Here is a 9,845-nt window from a genome sequence, read left to right as displayed (position 1 = left end):
TTGCTTGCGATTGACTTACATAAGCAAATCGACAAGCAATCGAGACTGATCCTAAGCAATCGACAAGCAATCGCTAGACTGATCGCTAAGCAATCGCAGAGCTGATCTAAGCAATCGACACCATCGAGACTGAATCTAAAAAAGAACTGGCGGAAGGTAGGTGACCGTGGGGCGAAAGCTATAGCGCACCTGTAGCATCTCTGTATATATGTATCACTATTCTAAAAAAGTCTTTTATGTAATAACACTCACTCACACTTTCGCATTTAAATTTTATACAGTTATTGAGCCCCGACAATGGTGTCTTATTTAATTTTGAGCACTCATACTCATATGTGCACTAATCACTGATCCACGAATAATAAACTGAATGATCTCCTGCCGCAACGCAATAGACTAAAATGCGTCACGGTAAATCACAGAGACATTAAGAGCATAACAGGCTAAAACTCGAATACAGTCGACACTTTCAGGTACCAGCATAATCTTGTGCCCCGACTTGCCGGATTAGAATATTGACGGACATACGTTTCGTAAAGTCATAATTTCGTTTGTGAGCTTAAATTTTGGTGTGACCTCACGGATAAATTAAAAATCCAAGAACGCACTACGGGTTTTTAACTGGGCTTCAGCCCTTTAACAACTCGTGAATTTGTCTCGAGTGATTATAATTCACTAGTGGGGCATTCTACGGGTTAGACTGTCAGCTGAGTCCAGTGCGTCGCTCCACAATGTTACATGTAAAACTCTATATCTGCAACATGCTCCGGCCGTATGGAAATTGTGGCACAACTTGCCAGATGATTAATTTAATCGCCAGCCCGATAATTAAGATAGTCAATTAATTGTATTATGTTGAGGTTATGATAGTCACTAGTATTTTAAATTAGATTTTAGTGGCCCTATGCGCCTGCTACAACCTATTGTTTGGGATTGGATTTTATAGTTATAGTTGTTCAAGATGGTGCATAAATATTTGAAAGAAACGGTGTATCACACTAGTATTAATTTTTACTTATTCTTAGCCTGTTGTTAGGCTTTGGCATAATATACAGGTAACGTATGTGTAATATAATCATGAGTACTGGTTCATTGTTGCTAACCTATTCCTGTCTTGCAAATAGTTGTTGCTACTACGCACGATGGAGCTTCCATCTTTAAGATTAAGACACTGAAACGTATATACTTAGTGGTACTCACCCGATCGTCGTGTTGGCATACCTTTCCTTAACTGATCCCCAAAGCGCAAAATTCCTTTGAGAAATGGTTACCTGGATACGCATAAACCGGCATTTTTCCCTCAGTTAGCATGTATATCCCAACACTGTTTGACCGTGCTGCGGCTCTATTCCGTGTTACACACATTTTCTAAAGCGGGATAAACGTTGGTGTGCTCCCAAGATATGTAATTGTTCAGTGGCGGATCTAGGATCTAGGATCTTTCGGGGGGTGAAAACAAGCGGGGGGTATGGGGGTTCTCCCCCACAAAATTTTGAAAATGTAGATGGCAGGAGATGGTATTTGCGGCACTTTTGAGTACATGTACAGCCTTCATTCTGCCTACGACAATTCTCTTTTTTTTAAACTTTCGGATCAACATGAATCCCCACTGTTGTTTGTTTTGCATGGGCAAAGCCATCGGAAAATTCAAAATAATAATGGAATAAAAATACCAAAATGTAGGGGTGAACTTGCTGGTTTGCTGGTTCCAAATCGACTTCACCTCTCATAAATCAGAAAACCTGACATATACCAGTGTTGGAAATAGCAGCTAGTATGCGTCGCTTTCCCACACCATAGATTAATGGCGGGCCGCCAGGCTATAAGTGCTCTTGGAGAACCCCTGAGAAAAACATAAATAAAGTGCGTTTTTCGTCACCTTTTTTACTTGGTTGTCCACCGGACAATGTCTCAGACTGGTTAGGTTGTCCGGCGCAAATTCTGGTTGTCTCGGACAACCGGACAACGCTTATTTCGAGCACTGCCAGGTGTGAGGGTGCTCAGATATCTTGTCTCTGACACCCAAGAATTTTAAATATTAGAATAGATCTATATGAATCGATTCTCTCTCCATTGCACTGAATACCTGTGATCGCCACCACAGCTACCTTAGAAGTTATGTGTTCAGAGTATGTGACAGTTGCTCAGCCAAACAGGATGTGAACTTTGCAGAAAGTAGGGCAGATATAATCCTCATACTCATTAAAAATCTGGCATAAGCCTCCATTCGCCCGAACAATAATAACCCACTGACGTGTTAAATACGGCCGATTCGATCCTGCAAATCACTTTTATTGATTAGCGACTGCGGGCACAACACACGTCGCAAACAAAAGAGCATCCGCACATGTGCGTTCATCGACGGAGCATCAACTGGCGTTGTTAGCAGAGGCTATGCAACATTGCTGTATGAACGCCATCCCAGCATACCTGTATTTCCTACGTGGGAGTCAGGGATGCACGAGGGTGCCTTTAGCTAACAAGAGCAATCGGAGATAGCAAACCTCCGCCACAGCGTAACAGTCCCGGGGGGTGAGTCCCCCCCATCTTGCTGGTACACCCAATAGTGAGTTTGATGCAATTTTCAAGTTTGAAAAAAAATTTTTTAAATGCGTCTGAAGTCTTCCCCACAAAAATATTCTGGATCCAGATCTGGATCCGGATCACCACTAAAATCGAATCGATTGGTTCTTGGCCCGAGACCAACCCGTCCAAAACATTTGACAAACAAACAAACCAACTAACAGGGGCGAAAACATAACCTCCTTGGCGGAGGTAATTAACTGTCCTCCACCAATTCTCTCACACCCTGCTCGTGTCCTGCCGGGGAGTGCAGCATGGTGAAAACTTCCCCGTAGCTTGTGATTTGTTCAGGCTTTCGTCGAGACCGTTCGACGAACGAAACTACGAACCGTTCGACCGTTTCGACTTTCCTCGAGACGGTTGGTGGAAGAGGCACAGCAGTGAAGCCGTGAGGCCATCCTTAAAAAAATTATATGTTTGCTGTCCTCCGACCGACCCACGAAAATAGCCGCAACCCAAAAGTTTTTTTTTTACATTTTGGGTTCTTTTTTTTTTTTTACATTCCTCATAGTTAAGAATGAAACACAAAGCATGTGTGGCAAACATGAAGACAGACATAAAATAACTATTATGCCTCACACAAAAAAGAAGGCCTACCTACCTACCCACCCACTAAAAAAATCATGGGTTGGGAGACAGCAAACATAGAATTTTTTAAGGATGGCCTGAAATGTTTTTCAGCACGCAATCGTCACGGGAGAGAAAACTGCCAGCAGGCAATGCACGCGCACTTACCCGGTAAAAACCTACTGCTGGTTATTTGTTTTCGTTTTAACTTGGCATCATCGATCACTCTCCATGTTTGGGCCTCGTTAGAGCTGCAATATCGTTTTACCCCGAGCGAGAATTTATAGAGAGCTCAAGGAGAAGGAAGACAAGACCTGGCTCCAAGACTAATCACTATACAGTGTAACGTGTTTCACCATGCCTCCTCTACACCCGACCCCCAGGAAGGGTGCCAAGGATACAGTGTTGTACTATATTATACTCTGCCACACAACTCCCACCAGTGGAGGGCTGCAAGACTACACCCCTTTCCTCTCAACACAGCCCTATCATCGAAGACACCCAGATGAAGGTAGTTCACACATTCCTCTTCCACCCAATCCCAAAGGGAGGTCAGCACGACTAAAGTGACAGCTTCGCCACTTCGAGAAGACCTCTTGCCAATGACTCCACAGGTGACATACACCTACACAAAAACACCCACACAAAAATGCTGCAGCTTCGTCATCATGGCGTCAGCACATGCGCTTCGCCTGACCCCTTCCCTCATTGCGTGCGCGTGAGCGACGGAGGAGTACTCACTCTCTTCAGGCTTCCCACGGAGATCCTCCGATTCTCTCTGTCAAAGGCGGTGCAGTATACTACTCGGTATGCACGTCGGAGCAGCCAGCTTTGAGCATCACAGTACTTGGCGAAATTACGATGAAGGGGGAATCACAGCTTGTTATATGTATATATATATATACATATATGTATATATATATATATATGAGTGAGTGCCTGACCGGCGCTTTGCCGCTACACGGGGTGTACCGACTGAGGCCTGGGTCACATGCACGTGTTGGTGATGAGAGGACAGTCCCGCGGTGACGGGAAACCGTGGAAAACCTCGCTCCTAAGGCTTAAGGATGCCTGCAAAGAGAAGAGAAGCACACTCATTAGCAATGAGAGCGAAATCGTGTGCATACAGCAGTCACACCCTTGTTTGGGGGTCAGCTCAGTAGAGAACAAACTGCTGTCAACAAACAACACCTTTGCTGTTTCCTTCCAGTCACATTTATGCAGTGAAACCATCTCTATAGATTGAATACCTGCCTATATATAGATGCCTTTTGGGACTTCCCCTGATTGACCGATTGATTGATTGATTGACCGATTGATTGATTGATTGATTGATTGACTGATTCGTCAATTTGACTACATGAAGTCGGTATTGTAAACCCAGCATTATATACCGGCTCGAAAGTAGATGCACCCTTATCTTATAACCCACATCTTATCTTATAACACACGCATACATCTCGTTTTAACCCTTGCCCAAAATGCAGCCCTTGTTGCAGCAGCTGCAATCTGTTGAGTCACATTTTACTTTCACAGGTTGTCAAGGTTTGTACACATAAACCATGGCACCATGCTGTAGGTTGCACTTACACAGCTCTCTACAGGGATTTAGCTGCGATATAGCTCTAGAACTATAGCCCTTCGCTCTGCCACATGCCTTGTCGTTTTTACCAACCGATTTCCTATTTTCTCGACTGCTCTGATACTTACCAGTATTCTTTGCATAACACCAAGTGTATATATAGTAAGGCTAACATGTCATAGAACACTCGTACATCATTCCTTTTACGAGTATGTGCACCGATCTGCATTTCAAATGAGATTTGTTTACACGTCAACAAAACTAGCACGTGATTTTTGCTCTCGTGAGATGCTATTGACCGAAACCATGTCTCTACACTAGGTTAATTACCTTTGTATACATTTTCAGATACCAGTCTACCATTCCAGATACCATTTCTAGGTACCAGTCTATAAATATTTGCATCACGTAACCACGTGCACTAGTTTTATTGGGAGCGTTTGAAAATTTCATTATGGTGAATCTCAAGATAGCAGTTACAAGTTTGCTGTTCATTTACTGATTCATAGCATATAACAACAGAAACATGTATTTTACGCTATAACTATAAGACTAAATTTGTCGAAATTTATCCATTTTTCGATTTATTTAAGAAATGATCATTTTAACAACAGTTTAAAGTATTTCTACGACACATATAAGCTCAAAATAAGCACACTTCAGCATTACGTTGTGTAGTTTTGCAAGTTTTACAAGCTGAATGGGAGTAATTATTAAAATGAGGGAGGTACACTCATTGTCTATGTAATGCTGATTATCCCATAGTCTTAACGAGAGGGCTGTGAAGTACATTCACGTAACGACACGATCAGGATAAAGAGAGAACTAGAGACTGCACATTTCCATGAAAACGGAAAATGGACGGAAATCACGGAATCACCCCCTCTGAAACGGAATCACCAGTTTCACCAAAAATAACCTCCCAAAACACAAAAATAACCTTTAAAACAGCTCAAATCACTCCCAACACACACAGAATGATTATGAAAACTTATCTTACATTCATCACTTTAACCCTCCAAAAGAAATTACAGATCCAAAAAAAATTACAAACACACAAAAAACAGGCATCCATTAGTGTTTTCTCTTAATTTTAATTATTTCTAAATTAAAATGTAGAAATTTGCTGAAACGGAATTGAAGTGGAATTTAGTAATCTCCGAAACGGAATTTGGTAAATTTTGAAGCGGAAATGTGCAGTCTCTAGAGAACTGAAAGTGAATCATATTTTATTTTTAACCTGTTCTCGCCAAAGAGAGATAGACACGTTTGAAGGCAGTCAGACTGCTTACTGAGCATACAGCAAAAAAAAATCAAACCCAAGTAAAATAAGCTTCTTTCCTTTGCAGTTGCCGAGAGAAACCAGTTTCAACCTCTGACTTCTGATTTGACAGGTTCAATTACGGCTTACTAATTTCTACATACTTTCTCTCACATGCAATTATTTCTTAAACAACTAGTGTGAAGGATTGTAACGTACACATATACGTGCGTGGGAATGCATCTCAGGTACATGACATCACTTCATGGCCCGTAATTTCTAGTAAGGGCGATCAACCTCCGAAAATGTTAGCTGTGAAATCTTTGGTAGTTACACGTAATCACGTTGCTAACAAAAACTGCATAATGCGGAACTGTATAAATTTAACAGCTAGCCTTTCAGAAGTTTTCCTACATCATACTCTCGAGGTAAGTATTAAAGCTTTGGCTATTGACATACCCACTAAGTTCAGCAAATAGACATTTAATTGGTTGCATTCTATACGTGTGCAAGCTGTACCATACGTAGACGGCAGGTGTATATCATGTTTCAAATACTGTACATACGCCATATTTTACGCGTACAGTTCAGACGTGACGGACAATTTCGCCTGTGGTTAATTTCGCCGTCGGTGAATTATGAATTATTCGGTATTATTCGGCATGAATTATTCGCGTGTTGTTATTTTCGTCAGGGACGCGTTCGCGAAATTCGCGAAAATTAAACCACCGCGAAATATACTCGTATACAGTATTGCGTGCTAACGAAGGTGGGCAGTAACACTTTGAATAAGCTGTCGGTATACAGTATAGGATTTAACACTGCTGCCTTGGATTGGTTAAAGAAGCCCTTTCCCATCATCCACAGCGATGCCAATTAACTACTCTACCACAGAAGCCATACTGAAGACTCCTTCACACCAAGCTTCATTTAACCGCCATTCTATGTCGGCGCCCCCTACATCTACGCATCGCAACGTCTCGGAAAAGAAGGATGTCGGTACAGGCCTCAAACTCTTCCTCGTTACTACTCGGCGCCGTGAGTTTGCGCTAAAGCTTCTCTGTGAGGAACCTTGCAGAAAAAAGGAGTTCTTCAGCTTGCAGACGAAACCCTGTCAATAGAACACCTGTCCTTATTCGTGGCTACGAGGATTCTGGAGTTTAGCAAAGGATTCACGTGCATTAATCAGGCGAAACCAATTGTTCTATCATGAAAGCGCAAGCCGCGATCGAGATGCCGGTAGAGAGAAGTGATCTCCCACAGAGCTCTCGCATATTTCCAGCCGAGTGCTGATCCCAGACGGAGAAGTATTCGTACATGATGCACGTACTATTCTAGAACTAGTGAATGGCCAAAAGCGGCAAGCCGATAAGCAAAGTACGGGCACAAGAATCGCCTAACTCTTCATATCACTAAGAGATCTTGTTAGCTGGGAGAAATCTTCACTCAGCAAGGGTGGAGGGGCAAGGAGCACGGACGAGAACTACTGCTCGAGGAACATATCTTCTTAGGGTTGCTGCTGGAGCATTCCCAGATGCTGATGATGCTCAATGCTGGTAAAAGCATTTCCAGCTCAAAAGTACAATATAAGCACTGCTCAATTTGAATAGAAGACTCTGCCCGATGGTTCTTCAATGCCCGTTGGTGCAGCGCCATCATTCCGACAAAATGGAATAAAACTAATATGAATGGCTCATTACATCCTGGGTCATCTCAATTGGCAATGGAGAGAACTATTCGAAGATAGAAAGAGGATGAGAGGAGCGGCATAATTCGAGGCTTATGCCAAGATGAATTCATTGACAAGAGTCAGCAGCTGTGATGCGAGAGTACTAACTACTAGTGGCTAGTATGGCCCGCTAGTGACAGGAGCAGAATGGTTAATCACAACATATAAGCAATGTCTGACAGAAAAGCTTGCGTAGCCGTACAGAGATTAGACGAAGAGATCTTGGAGAAATAATGAGTGAGAAATGGAAGACATGGATATAGAAGTAGAATGGAAGAAGCTGGCACGTTTCAGTAGGTAGATAAGTGCATAGAGACTATGATTTCCAATGGATACATGGATGCGAGCTGGTTCCAAGATGAGGCGAGAGGAAACAAGGATGGGCAAACAGTAGCATAGCCAGTATCGAGTTGACGCGCCAGTACTGCGTCGCAAGGGCAGTGAGTGCTAAATATCCTAAGGCTAGAAGGTATAGGATAGTGTCACAACGAAAAAGTACATCGAATGCAAGGATTTTTTGGTGACTGTTACGAACAGCGCCATTCAATGGATGAATGCTATTGTCTAGACATTGTGGATTCAAATTTACAAAATTTTGCGAGGACCTGGTGGAAGAACCAGCGAAATCTTGCGATGTGCGCGGTTCCCCCCCGCAGTAAACTAGCGCGAATTGATCCAAGCTGCAGTAGAAATACTTGTGGATAGGAACGATATGGGAAGATAGAATATCATTAACAACGAGCGCACGTGAATCGAACTCCTGACATGCAGCCAGTATCCAGTGAGAGGAGATACCGTGCGGCGAGAGCTTGTGCGATCCAGTCGAAACTGCACTATAAGAGGAATTGAAGGCGTTGGGTCCTCCGGAAGAAAGCATATTACGAGTATAGTTGTGCCCGCGATCATCGGAGAAGATATCGTGCCATTACGACTCACCGTTAGCACCGGGAAAGGGAATCTGACTGGATCAAGTGAAAGATCTGCTCGATGCTGTAACACAGAAGTAGATCTGCAAGAGGAAACATACAGGTGCAGCCAACCGCCGAGCGAAGAATGACCAGGCTGGACCGACCGAGTAGAGTGAATCAACGGAGTGGGGAAGCTTCCCTCGAGCAGCAAAGCGCATTGTTCATGGGACACGTGAGTTTGCGTTTAAGGCAAAGGTGATAACGGTTAATGCAGCCAGATGATTCAAATCGTTTAAGGCGTATAGAGATTGTTGCTAAAGGGTTGCTAAACAATGTGATGTCGTAGAGTTATGCGCAAGCTGTTGGATCGCGTTCTCTCCTTCCATCCGCGAGAAGAGGTAAGTAGATGGCATTAATTGGGCAAGAGGGCAATAGTGATACGCCTAGAGTGCGCAAAAGATATAGATTAATAGTCAAGTAGTTTTGAGGATTCATATTGATTAGTATTCATATATATTGTGTAGTTAAGGTTGTTTGAGATGAATACTATGTAGCAGATCAAGAGCAGATAATACACAAGAGTGCGGCAGCCCAGATATCCCGCGCATTTTTAACCGATTTTCTCATCATAAATTTGCCAAACCCCAATAAAGAAGAAGTGTATATGCGTTCCTGCAAGCTATTATGAACCGACTAATCACACTCCAAGCACTTCATCCGGACACTGGATAATTGTTAAGCAAATATATTTGCTAAGCGATTGCGGTAAATGCGTATCTTGGCACGAGCTGAATTCGATAAAATATTACGCGAAAAAAATGGCGACTTGTTGACGTGTTTAGAACAAATATTAGAAGCTATCTGGCTGCGTCCAATATTATAGCAAGCCGGACGGTTTCCAAATCATGCGTGGCCGCACGATAGGGTTTAACACGTACTTGATACCTGCGGCGCGCCGAAATGTGATAAAGAACTTACTGCGCAAACATACTCAGAAGAATATTGCATATTATTATTATTACTTATATGTAAGATAGTGCTAAGAATAAAAATATTATAATTGTGAATAAAAATAATATTATTACATTGCTATTCATTATTATTAACTTATGTCAAGAATATGGCCTAAGAATCAAAATATGGTATAATTGTATAAAATATAAATATTATAATGGGCTGATATTATTATTCATCTGTAATGTAAAGAGCAGTGCA

At 42.4% G+C, this 9,845-nt stretch overlaps 1 protein-coding gene across 4 annotated transcripts in view; it reads right to left on the bottom strand.

Annotated features, from left to right (window-relative positions):
• Positions 1 to 9,845, bottom strand: part of LOC106808951 (influenza virus NS1A-binding protein-like) — a 76,855-nt gene that overhangs the window by 45,093 nt on the left and 21,917 nt on the right. For all 4 annotated transcript variants that reach the window (XM_014811879.1, XM_014811880.1, XM_014811883.1 and 1 more), the window contains exon 2: positions 3,892 to 4,221. The gene's annotated coding sequence lies outside the window, so the exon portion shown is untranslated. The remainder of the gene's footprint in view (positions 1 to 3,891; positions 4,222 to 9,845) is intronic.

Source organism: Priapulus caudatus, unplaced genomic scaffold (assembly GCF_000485595.1).
Source record: "Priapulus caudatus unplaced genomic scaffold, Priapulus_caudatus-5.0.1 Scaffold317, whole genome shotgun sequence".
Lineage (NCBI taxonomy): Eukaryota > Metazoa > Priapulida > Priapulimorpha > Priapulimorphida > Priapulidae > Priapulus > Priapulus caudatus.
Note: the sequence above shows the minus strand (reverse complement) of the source record. Positions and strands in the feature narration are given on the sequence as shown.